This window comes from Ranitomeya imitator, chromosome 2, assembly GCF_032444005.1.
Source record: "Ranitomeya imitator isolate aRanImi1 chromosome 2, aRanImi1.pri, whole genome shotgun sequence".
Classification (NCBI taxonomy): domain Eukaryota; kingdom Metazoa; phylum Chordata; class Amphibia; order Anura; family Dendrobatidae; genus Ranitomeya; species Ranitomeya imitator.
Genome location: NC_091283.1, coordinates 329,200,980 through 329,213,073, shown reverse-complemented (window position 1 = coordinate 329,213,073; position 12,094 = coordinate 329,200,980). Strand labels below are relative to the sequence as shown.

General features: G+C 50.4%; 1 pseudogene; it reads left to right on the top strand.

Moving 5' to 3' along the window:
- The window catches only part of LOC138663571 (zinc finger protein 585A-like), a 170,333-nt pseudogene that overhangs the window by 31,027 nt on the left and 127,212 nt on the right, over positions 1-12,094 (top strand).

Sequence of the window (12,094 nt, the reverse complement as noted above, 5' to 3'; positions counted from 1 at the left end):
GCATTTCCATGGGAGCCATGTTGAATAATTTGCCAAGGTTCACTGGGAACAATGTAATGCTGTGGAGTTGGACAGAGTGTATCCCGGGAATGATGCGGATGCATCCCATGCCACCGGCTCACAAGTGACCACCATGCCTGAGAGATATTTCCGCCTTCACTTCACAGAGGCGCTACGGCCCGAATGGGGCCCTGTGATCAAACTTATGGTGGCCAATTATTTGCCCATCCTGGTCGCAGGGGTGATATGGATGAACATAGAGATCTGCGGAAAAGACCTCGGGAGAAGAGGAGTGGTACTGGTGGATGGAGAGGTAGGTAAAAACCATACCGTGACCCTGGGCATGAATGTGTTAAAAGACCCTGGAAGCCTGGTTTTCAATGAGTCCCCGGAACAGTTCCTGCAACAATGGAGCGACCAAAACCCCAACAGAAGGGTTTTTCAACAACTGATACGGACCGCCCAGGTCTGGGAAGCATACAGCGACGGAAAGAAACTCGGCAAAGTTGTCGCCCCCGCCTCAGTCAATCGAGTGTTGCCCCCTGGGCAGACGGTGCTTCCCCTGCCTATATGAGCTGGCATCCCGCTGGAAGGGGTCGAAGTCCAAATTGAGCCCAGCAGAGCCGACCAGCTGCTGTCAGGAATATAGGTCGCGCGGTCCCTGGCTACCGTGCGGGATGGAACTGTCCTTGTGCGCTGCATAAATTTGGGGGAGACAGATACAACTTTGCCCCCTAGAAGTGAAGTCGCCCAAGTCCTGGGTTTCCCAGACGAGTTGGTCCCAACTGAGGCGGTACAGCTGACCGCAAGGCCAGAAGATCCGTAGCTGGTGACCGTCAAAGAGGAGGCAGCTCCGGACCCCAGATTACTGCAAGAAGGGCGCCAGATACTGGAACGCATGAGGGTGGAGCTCTCAGAACTTTCTACGCAGCAGGTACCTCAGGTGGAAGCCGTATTGGGGAAATTTCAGGAGGCGTTCGCCAAAGATGAAGATGACTTTGGACGTACCACGGCCATCACCCACGAGATACCCACCGGGGATGCGGCACCAATCCGGGAACGGTACTGCCAAATACCCCCACAGATGTACCAGGAGGTGAAGGGAATGCTGTCACACATGCTGAAGGGAGATATACGCGAGAGTCAGAGCCCGTGGGCTGCCCCTATAGTCTTGGTGAGAAAGAAAGACGGGTCCTTGCGGTTCTGTGTGGACTATTTCCGGCTCAATGCTTCCACAGTGCGGGACTCGTACCCACTGCCCAGGATAGAGGAATCCCTGACGGCACTAGGGAATGCCAGATATTTCTCCACGTTAGACTTGGCCAGTGGCTATTAGCAGGTGCCCATGTCTGAGCAAGACCGAACCAAGACGGCTTTCATCCTTCCGATGGGACTGTATGAGTTTGACCGGATGCCCTTCGGCCTAGCAAACACCCCAGGAACATTGTGGAGAAAGTATGTCAGCAATGCAGAAGTTTTGAGCTGGTCAAACCACCTGTCACGGGGCTACCGTGACAGAGAGGTTACAGAGAACCGCAGCGCTCTGGGCCTCGTTCACACACAGTGAACAGAAGCTCTTCACCTGTATTCTGACCTAGCTGCTTTGTGCCAGCAGTGCAGGAGTTAACCTTATTGCTGAGAGCTGGGTCTCTCTCAGCTGAAGTGGATTTTGTAATCTGATCCTCTATATAGACCCAGTCCTGACTACAGCTAGTGTGAGTGATCAGTTCTACTGCCTGGCAGGAGGTTGAAGGAGTGTAGTGTTGGTGTTGGAGGTTTATTTACAGAGATTGGTGTCTGCTGTTTTGGTTGCATTTTAACCTGTTTTCTTCCTAGTTTATTCCTTCTCTACCCTTCTCTGTGTTTCCTCTGTGGTTGTGTGAGCATTTGGGAGTTTGAGACTTTTAGTTACCTTGTCTGTATACCCTGTTATTTGTTGTATTATTACACTGGGGCAGTCCACCTCCCTTGGGGGGAGAGGGGGCCACTGATAGGGCCTGCACAGGAGACAGGGATACGCTGGTGGCTCGGGCCTCCTAACCATCATAGGTACCCCCGAGATAAGGGAAAGCCAGAGCCCCATTAAAGTTATAGGGACAGGTGCGGGTCCCAGTACGCCGTCCTGCCGCTTTATCGCTGCTTACGGCGTGACACCACCAGAAAAATGAACCCCCCACAGAGACGGTGAGGTCTTCTGGCCCCCATGGACCTACTGGCAATAGATTACTTGACAATTGGACCAGCACACCAAGGCTATGAGCATTGTTTAGTGATGATAGCCCACTTTACTAAATTTGCCATAGTGACGCCCACGCGGGACCAGACTGCCGAGTCTGCTGCTCACGCAATTTGCAAACACTTCATACAGGTGTACGGGTGTCCCAAGCGCATCCATTCTGATCAAGGGGCCTGCTTCCTCGGAAGAGTAATGGAGGAGCTGCACCAGCTGTACAAAATCGATAAGTCCCGGACCACCCCTTATCATCTACAAGGGAATGGGACTTGTGAAAGATTTAACCGCACTCTGATTGAAATGCTGAGGACCCTGGAAGAGCACCAGAAGGCGAAGTGGACTGAGTCCGTCCCTGAATTGGTGTGGGCGTATAACAATCGGAAACACAGCACTACCAGATTCACCACCTACTCTTTGTTCTTTGGCCGACCCAGGAAGGGGCTGGCAGAGCTGGAGCTGGAACCCAAGGAGGACTACCCACGGGCGGGGATGTACTCCTGGGTTCAAGAACATCGTCGTCGGCTGCGGACAATTCAAAGTCTAGTGCAGAATCGGCTGCAAGAATTGGAGCATCCCCAGGTAGCTCCTCAAAAGGGGAGAGCCCTGCGGCCTGGAAACCGAGTTTTAGTAAGGGAAAAGTGCCCACACAACAAACTAGAGTACCGGTGGGAGAAAAGGCCGTACCGAGTGAAGCTGCGGCTCGGCAACGGGGGTCCCGTTTATGAGGTCCAGCCCGAAACAGAAGAGGGGACTCCCACCCGCACACTGCACAGGAATATGTTGTGTCCATGTTTGTCTCGAGATCCTGAATCAGTCCAATTCGCTCCAGCTCCCCCACCGGCTGCGCCAGTGATCAATGTAGACAATGAAAAAAATCCGGCACTCCAAAATTATTATATTTTATTTATTTTTAATCCAGTTTTAACGTAACGTTTCGGCCAATCGTGACCTTCATCAGACGCAGTATGCAGAAACTGTAATGACCACCAGGTTCTCCTCGCAGGGTGGTCATTACAGTTTCTGCATACTGCGTCTGATGAAGGTCACGATTGGCTGAAACGTTACGTTAAAACTGGATTAAAAATAAATAAAATATAATAATTTTGGAGTGCCGGATTTATTTCATTGTCTGGATATAGGGGTGGCATCCCTTCTCTGAGCACCCTACTACAATTCGAGGAGTGACGTGATAGAGTTTTTGAAGTGATCAATGTAGATGTGGAAGATGAGGAAGACTCCAAATCTCTCCCAGTGAACCCAGAAACAGGGCTGGTGCCTGAAACTACCAACGTATCGGAGGAAACCTCGACTCCTCCCCAGCAGTTGACACCATCGCCCCCGCTCTGAACGTTCAACGGCTGGTGTACCCCCTGTTCGCTACAATCAAGACGAGTTCATCTGGCAGCAGATTGTGCAAGGACTGGAAGATTGCCAAGAGGAACTCCTGAAAATCTCACCCGTGGAATGGCAAGCAGAAAGAGGGGGGAATGTAAGGAAGTGAAGCACAAGAAGAGTCTGGGGGCAGTTACCTTCTCGGCTCTGTGCCTGGAACCATTGAGCTGTGACGCAGGTCCCGCAGGGGGCAGACGTAGAGACTGGGACAGGAAGGAGGCCGGGCAGAGCGGGAAAGGTGCGCGCACAAGGAGCAGAGCAGCGTGAGCAGCATTCAGAGCAGGGCGCAGCTGCGCACAGAGAGAGAGCTTCCGATCAGAGGGCAAATACAGGGAGATTGCCCAGAAAGACTGCATCCTGTGAGTACATGAAAGCGAACTCTGCTGTGACTGGAGAGGGGCGCTTTGAGACCCGTGCAGAGACATTGGCCAGTGCGGAGACTGTGACTCCCTGGTACCCACGGTATCCGTACAGATACTGTGACCCCTGGTACCCACGGTATCAGTGCAGAGCCCTTGATTCCTGGTGAGAGACTTAATAATAGACTGACCATCGTTTTCCCGGGATAGGCTGTGCTGTAAAAGCTAGAGACTCAGAGCCTGTGCATATCACATTAACTCCCTAAACCCCAGGCAGCGGGCTCCTAGAGACTACTCAGCCCACGGACAACAGAGGGACGACAAGTGCCGCTGTTTCTCGGCGCCTACGTTGGAGAAGACGACCCTTCAAGCAAATCCTCATCAGACTGAAAAGTGTTCTTTTTCTCAAGAAATCCTGCTTAATTCTGTTACACTGTTTGATTCCCATATTTTTGCACTGTTCTATTGCTAGTTATATTCCACTGCTTCCTCCCTGCGAGGAGAACCTGATTCCTGTTATTAAACCCCTCAACTGTTGGTCTGTCTGTTCCATGGTGACATACTCAGTACCTGCATACTATTACATGTGCACAGAGGCCTTTAGTGTGAGTCTCATAGCTGGTCCAGTGAGTCTCCATTGCCCAAGATCCCAAATACACCAGGGGCTGTCATTGCTGGGGGGTCGATAGATAGATGGATAGATAGATAGATGATATTTAGATACAGTAGATGATAGATAGTAGATAGATAAAAGATAGCGGAATAGATAGCTATGAGATAGATGAAATGGGATAGATAGGTAGATAGAAACCGTATATACTCGAGTATAAGCCGACCCCCCCCTAATTTTGCCACAAAAAACTGGGAAAACTTAATGACTCGAGTATAAGCCTAGGATGGAAAATGCAGCAGCTACCGGTAAATTTCAAAAGTAAAAATAGATACCAATAAAAGTAAAATTAATTGAGACATCAGTAGGTTAAGTGTTTTTGAATATCCATATTGAATCAGGAGCCCCATATAATGCTCCATAAAGTTTGATGGGCCCCATTAGATGCTCCATATTAAAATATGCCCCATATAATCCTGCATAAAGTGCTACACAAGTGTTATGGCCCCATAAGATGCTCCGTACAGTCACTTGCCCCTTATAATGCTGCACAAGTGTTATGGCCCCATAAGATGCTCCGTACAGCCATTTGCCCCATATGGTGCTGCACAAGTGTTATGGCCCCATAAGATGCTCCGTACAGTCACTTGCCCCTTATAATGCTGCACAAGTGTTATGGCCCCGTAAGATGCTCCGTATAGTCACTTGCCCCATATAGTGCTGCACAAATGTTATGGCCCCATAAGATGCTCCGTACAGCCACTTGCCCCATATAGTGCTGCACAAGTGTTATGGCCCCATAAGATGCTCCTTACAGTCACTTGCCCCATATAGTGCTGCACAATTGTTATGGCCCCATAAGATGCTCCATACAGTCACTTGCCCCATATAGTGCTGCACAAGCGTTATGGCCCCATGAGATGCTCCATACAGCCACTTGCCCCATATAATGCTGCACAAGCGTTATGGCCCCATAAGATGCTCCGTACAGCCACTTGCACCATATAGTGCTGCACAAATGTTATGGCCCCATAAGATGCTCCGTACAGCCACTTGCCCCATATAGTGCTGCACAAACGTTATGGCCCCATAAGATGCTCCATACAGTCACTTGCCCCTTATAGTGCTGCACAAGCGTTATGGCCCCATGAGATGCTCCATACAGCCACTTGCCCCATATAATGCTGCACATGCGTTATGGCCCCATAAGATGCTCCGTATAGTCACTTGCCCCATATGCTTTTGCTGCGATAAAAAAAAAAAATCACATACTCACCTCTCTTCGCTCAGGACCCCCGGCACATTCAATATTTACCTGCTCCTCGTGCGGCTCCGTCTTCGGCACTGACGTTCAGCAGAGGGCGCGTACTGACTACATCACCGCGCCCAATGACCTGAGTGTTACAGCCAGAGGATGCTGAAGACGGAGCCGCACTGGAATGAGGAGTGGTAAATATCGCGCAGCGCTGCGCTCCCTCTCCCCGTATACTCCCCTACTGCTGGCGCTGTGTCCCTGCTTCTTCCACCGCTGCATCTTCTTCCTGTACTGAGCGGTCACAGTTACCACTCATTACAGAAATGAATATGCGGCTCCACCTCTATGGGAGGTGGAGCCGCATATTCATTACTGTAATGAGCGGTACCATGTGACTGCTCAGTACAGGAGGAATCTGCAGCGCTGGAAGAAGCAGGGACGTCCAGGGACCACGCCGGGAGTAGGTTAGTATAATTAGAGTGCCCCCTCCCCTGCCGACCCCCGGGTATGACTCGAGTATAAGCCGAGAGGGGAACTTTCAGCCCAAAAAAAGGGCTGAAAATCTCGGCTTATACTCGAGTATATACGGTAGATAGATAATAGATGGATAAATAGATAATAGACAGATAATGAATGATAGATAATAGACCGATGATAGATACTGTAGATAGATAGATAATATATATACAGATAATAGACGGATTGCTCCCTGCCCGCTGCACATGAGGGCAATCTGGCCAGGGGCCCCGCAGAGCCGGATAAACTGGCAAGATTGCTCTCATTATTAGCCCGGAGGTGGAGGGGGCCTCCTGTGCAGCCGCATCGGCTGTGGATCGCCCCGTCAGGGCAGCGGGGTACTCGGTACCAGGTCCTTTTGTTCACAGGGGGATGTCCCAGTGGCTGATCCGGTCCATGGCCCTGGGACGTTTGTGAAAAAGGGAAAGGTCTTTAAAGGGGAAATGTTCGTGATGCCACCTGTGGTGTTCGGTAAGGGTGACCGACGCTGCTTTAAGTGGGGTGATGTTATGGCAGCTAGATGGTATACCTTCCCACAGGTGAAGTGTATCCCCAGGGCTTCCCAGTGTGTAGATGGGGAATGCTGAGAGGCGCAGTGAAGAATGAGGACACAAGGTTGCAGTCTCTTTACCTTTACTGAGGACTTCAGCATCCACAGTCCAGGGCACCAGATCACAGGGTAGGCAAAGTCCGGCCGGTTTGGAGGCAAGTCCAGAGACCCCTTGTCCAGGTGGAAATCAGTAGCCTACTCTAGCGCCGTGGTGTTGTAGTTCCTTACTGCCTAAGGCTTCACATAAGGTCCTCACAGATGTAATGTCTCTCTCTCTGTCCCCCGTATGGATAGGACAAACCCGTATGACTGGTGGTTTGAGGCGGTTTATAGGGACTATCATGCCCCAGCCTCTAAGGGGTGCCACCATGCCTCCTGGGTGTAGGGCAGACAGGTAACATGAAATCAGCTGTCCTGCTGGTCTCTGGAGCAAGGCATAAAGGGTCGTTGCTCCCTCGGTGTTCCGGCTACCGGGATTCTGCGCCTCAGAAGGAGGCAGCCTGTGTAGGGCTGGTCCCCTTCAGATATCCACTCCTTTGCTACGACTTCCTTCACCCTCTCTGCAATACAGTTCTGCATTCGATGTCTCTTCTCCTTCGATCTCTCTCCATCCCCCCACCACCCCACCACCCCGTTAAATCCCGTACTCCTGGACTGGGAAAAGAAAACAACAGTTACAGGTTAGCAAAAAACTGTTGTGAATTCCGCTCTTGGGCTCCCTCCGGTGGTTTTAAGTGGAATGGCTGCTTCTTGGATTTAGCAGTCAGCAGCTGCTTCCACTAATTGTCTTTCTGCTCGGCTATTTAGCCTGGCTCTTCCCTTCAGCTTGTGCCACTTGTCAATGGTTCCTGGTTGGATGCACATCTCTGCTTGGATTTCCCTGATATCCTGACCAGTTCAGTAAAGATAAGTCCTTGCTTTGCTCTTTTCTGTCCACTTGTTGTGGACTTCATTGTTCGGTACATTCTATGTTTTGGTCCAGCTTGTCTGTATGGATTTATTCAGTTAAGCTGGAAGCTCTGGGAAGCAGATTTACCCTCCACACCTTTAGTCAGGTGTGGAGATTTTTGTAAACTCTGTGTGGATTTTTTTGTAGTTATATACTAACCGCACAGTATCCTGTCCTGTCCTATATATCTAGCTAGTATGGCCTCCTATGCTAAAATCTGATTTCATTTCTGCGTATGTTATTTCCCTCTCCTCTCACCGTCAATATTTGTGGGGGGCTATCTTTCCTTTGGGGATTTTCTCTGAGGCAAGATAGGTTTCCTGTTTCTGTCTTTAGGGGAAGTTAGATCTTAGGCTGTGCCGAGGGGTCTAGGGAGTGTCAGGTACCCCCCACGGCTATTTCTAGTTGCGCTGCTAGGTTCAGGGTTTGCGGTCAGTACAGATACCACCTCCTTCAGAGCTTGTCCCATGTTGCTCCTAAACCACCAGTTCATAACAAAGACATACACATTTTTGAAATGCTATGAAACAAATTATTATGAACTGACGCTTCCCTTTAAGAGAGGTGAGGACTCTTGAACGTTACATAACATATTTACATTGTGCGCACACTATTTGGTAATAAAACAATATAACTATGAACTAGCTATGAAACACAAGTACCCTCTACGGGTATGCTATCTATTAAGGCTTCAAAGTGCAAATCAACATTTTATTACTTTTATTCTCTAAGTGCAAAGTTTCTGTCCAACCCCCACAGGTTACTTTATTCTCTCTTCATTTTATTCAAGAGTGTATCAGGATATCAATACTCTAATATCGGCTATATTGAACATCATTCTAAATTCAAATCTCAGCTTTCATTACTATATTAACTATGTTAACTCTTTAATATACTCTGTTAAGTGCAACAATTAAACATTCCATTTAAGGATTTAAACAATATTCAAGTCTCTTTTACTGAGGTAGTGCAAAGTATCAATACTCAAGTCAGTTATTAAAGTTGTAACAGCAGGAACGATGCGAGGGACCCGTTATTAACCCCCAACATTGGTCTTGGGCGGGCTGCAAGGCGTGTATCCCGACCCGAAATCCTGCCGCGCCAACGGGTTTTTCTTCAGGTCTCTGGAAAACAAAGCAGTTCTCACACAAGATTAGAAACAGTCTCTTTTAGAAGCAGTCTCTGTAAAAGCTTCCTTTGTAAAACCATTAGGAAGCACCTTTAAGAAGGTGCAAACTATATACAAGCAAGTCCAGCTCTACCCACGCCGGCAAGTGGGCAGAACCAAGGTGCATCTTGTGGGTGCCAACTATGTGCAATTGAAAGTTTGTGGACCATTCACTGTCCATGATACAAATGTCCTTGAAGCAAAACGAAACTCTGCAGAGGATCCCTTTTTAACAAGGGACCCCTTTAAGAAATAACCCTGGTCGGGTTCAATAAACTTTAGCAGCAAAAGGCAAACAGTTAATGGTGAACTATGTGCAGTCAGTTCAAGATTTTGGTTGTTCTCTTACAGTAGTTTGCAAGGCATCAGCCGGTAACGAACATTTCCTGGCCAGAGAAGGTTTGTATCCGAGTCCTCATCTGATGCTATACCAACGTCATCGGTTCGCTTCTCATGTATTGTCAAGTCATTAGCTGCCTGAGTACGGATGTCGGCTATTGCATTTGCCACAGCAGCAGTTTCAGTGGTGGTGATTATGCACACGGTTGTAGTAGTGTTGGTTTGAGGAGTTGCTGTTTCAGAGGCTGGAGGGATAGCGCTGGTGGTCTTAGTTTTGGCACCATGTGATGCTACTGCAGGTGCACATCGCTTAACGTTCCTGGCATATCAGCCCTTCTCGCTCCAGTGGAGGGTGTAGGTCACATGATCCCCTCGGCACAAATCTCGGTCAGGATGTCCTTCCCGGAGATGGGATTCCACGTCACGGCTAGTGACAGACTTCTGCCTGCAGTCCCAGTTCCTGAATGAAGCCCCAACCCCTTTTCGGGTGAAAGGCTACTACTATCCCCCGCTTCGCCGGACTCATATTACATTGTTTGGTTTTATGGATCTGCGCTTTACGTTGGGCTTCCTGTTCCTCTCTTTCTTTCCATTGTAATAGCAGGCACCGTCGATATTCCTCCCAGGTGAGGGCTCCGATATAGGACCCTCTCTTTTGGGCCTCTCCCATGGACCCGTTCAATCTGGCTCCCGGAGCGTCCCAGTGAAAGATCACCCCCTCAGGGCTCACGTCCAGCGGTATGCCCACGGATGCTAGGAGCGGGAGTAGTGTCCTGTCAGTGGTGTGGGAGAGGAACTGTCACTGAAGCGGTCGCTGGAGTCTGACCGGTTACTGCGGCAGGGTCGCTTTCGATACCTCAGTCTGCTGTGGATGGATCGATGCCGGTCCACTCCGCTGATGAGGATTCTGGAGTCAGCTGCTGCCCGAACTGTGACTCCTCCAGTGCAATCTTCCTGCACAGGGTCGAATTCCATTTCTTCACCGCTCTGCGTCCAGGAGCTGGTGGCTCAGCTCCCCCGCCTGCGGTTCCCGGAAGTCCGGATCCTCCTGTAGCGAAGAGTCCGGGTTCGCCTCCGGTCGCCTGGGATGGTCCTGGGTCACTTCGTCATCGCTCAGGTACCCGCTGGTCGCCATCCCCGCTCCTCGGTCTGCGGCCGCACATGCACGCTGCCCCTCCATGTTCTGGGGACGGGACTCCTTCTCCTTCTGGTTCTGGCAAATCAGGAGGCGGACCTCTTTGGCTGATGGGCACGTCTCTGTCACGCAGCAGCAGTTGGCATTCCCTTCTCCAGCGCTCCTCATGGTGCTGTAATTGCGGCGGTTTTGGCGGGAATTTTTTTGGAGGCAAATCGCAGTCCATTAGTCATACAGTCTTTTAGCACAAATCACGATTAGGCACAGTCTTTGGGCGCACATGACCCGCTTTGCAGGCTTGAGTAGATCTTGTTCGTGACGCCAAATATGAATTGCCCTGTCAGGGCAGCGGGGTACTCGGTACCGGGTCCTTCGGTTCACAAGGGGATGTCACAGTGGCTGACCCGGTCCGTGGCCCTGGGACGTCCGTGAAAAAGGGAAAATTCTTTAAAGGGGAAATGTTCGTGACGCCACCTGTGGTGTTCGGTAAGGGTGACCGACGATGCTTTAAGGGGTCCGCTGGGGTGATGTTATGGCAGCTAGATGGTATACCTTCCCACAGGTGAAGTGTATCCCCAGGGCTTCCCAGTGTGTAGATGGTGGATGGTGAGAGGCGCAGAGAAGAACGAGGACACAAGGTTGCAGTCTCTTTACCTTTACTGAGGACTTCAGCATTCACAGTCCAGGGCACCAGATCACAGGGTAGGCAGAGTCCGGCCGGTTTGGAGGCAAGTCCAGAGTCCCCTTGTCTAGGTGGTAATCAGTAGCCTTCCTCTAGCGCCGTGGTGTTGTAGTTCCTTCACATAGGGTCCTCACAGATGTAATGTCTCTCTCTCTGTCCCCCGTATGGATAGGACAAACCCGTATGACTAGTGGTTTGAGGCGGTTTATAGGGACTATCATGCCCCAGCCTCTAAGGGGTGCCACCGTGCCTCCTGAGTGTAAGGCGGACAGGTAGCGTGAAATTAGCTGTCCTGTCGATTTCTGGAGCAAGGCATAAAGGGTCGTTGCTCCCTCGGTGTTTCGGCTACCGGGATTCTGTGCCTCAGTAGGAGGCAGCCTGTGTAGGGCTGGTCCCCTTCAGGTATCCACTCCTTTGCTATGACTTCCTTCACCCTCTGCAATACAGTTCTGCCTTTGGTGTCTCTTTCTGGGAGCTGCAGCTCTTAGGGCATGCACAGCTCCGTGTCCTTCTCCTTCGATCTCTGACAGTATCCCACCCCTGCCAGGGACCCACTAACTGAGCGGAGCTCAGCCAGCAACTGACTAACAGAACTCCTGTCTGGAGCTTTGCCAGGAACTAACTAACTTACACTACAGGCGACCAGTTTAACCTCTGTGGGGAGTAACCTAATAAATAGGAGCAAGAGCTCCCCCTGGTGGCCTGGAGTGTGAAATGTGTTGCATGGTTGTGATACCTGGATGCAGCTGACCTTCTTTGCCTCCAAACGTAATATCACTCTCCCCTAGAGGAAAATGACATTACTGCAATGACCAGGACCCTGGGGCGCTGCAGCTGCACATGCGGTATGTATGCCCCTGGCACCATTATTAGGCATGTAAGCACCATAGTAACTAGGCCCCCATA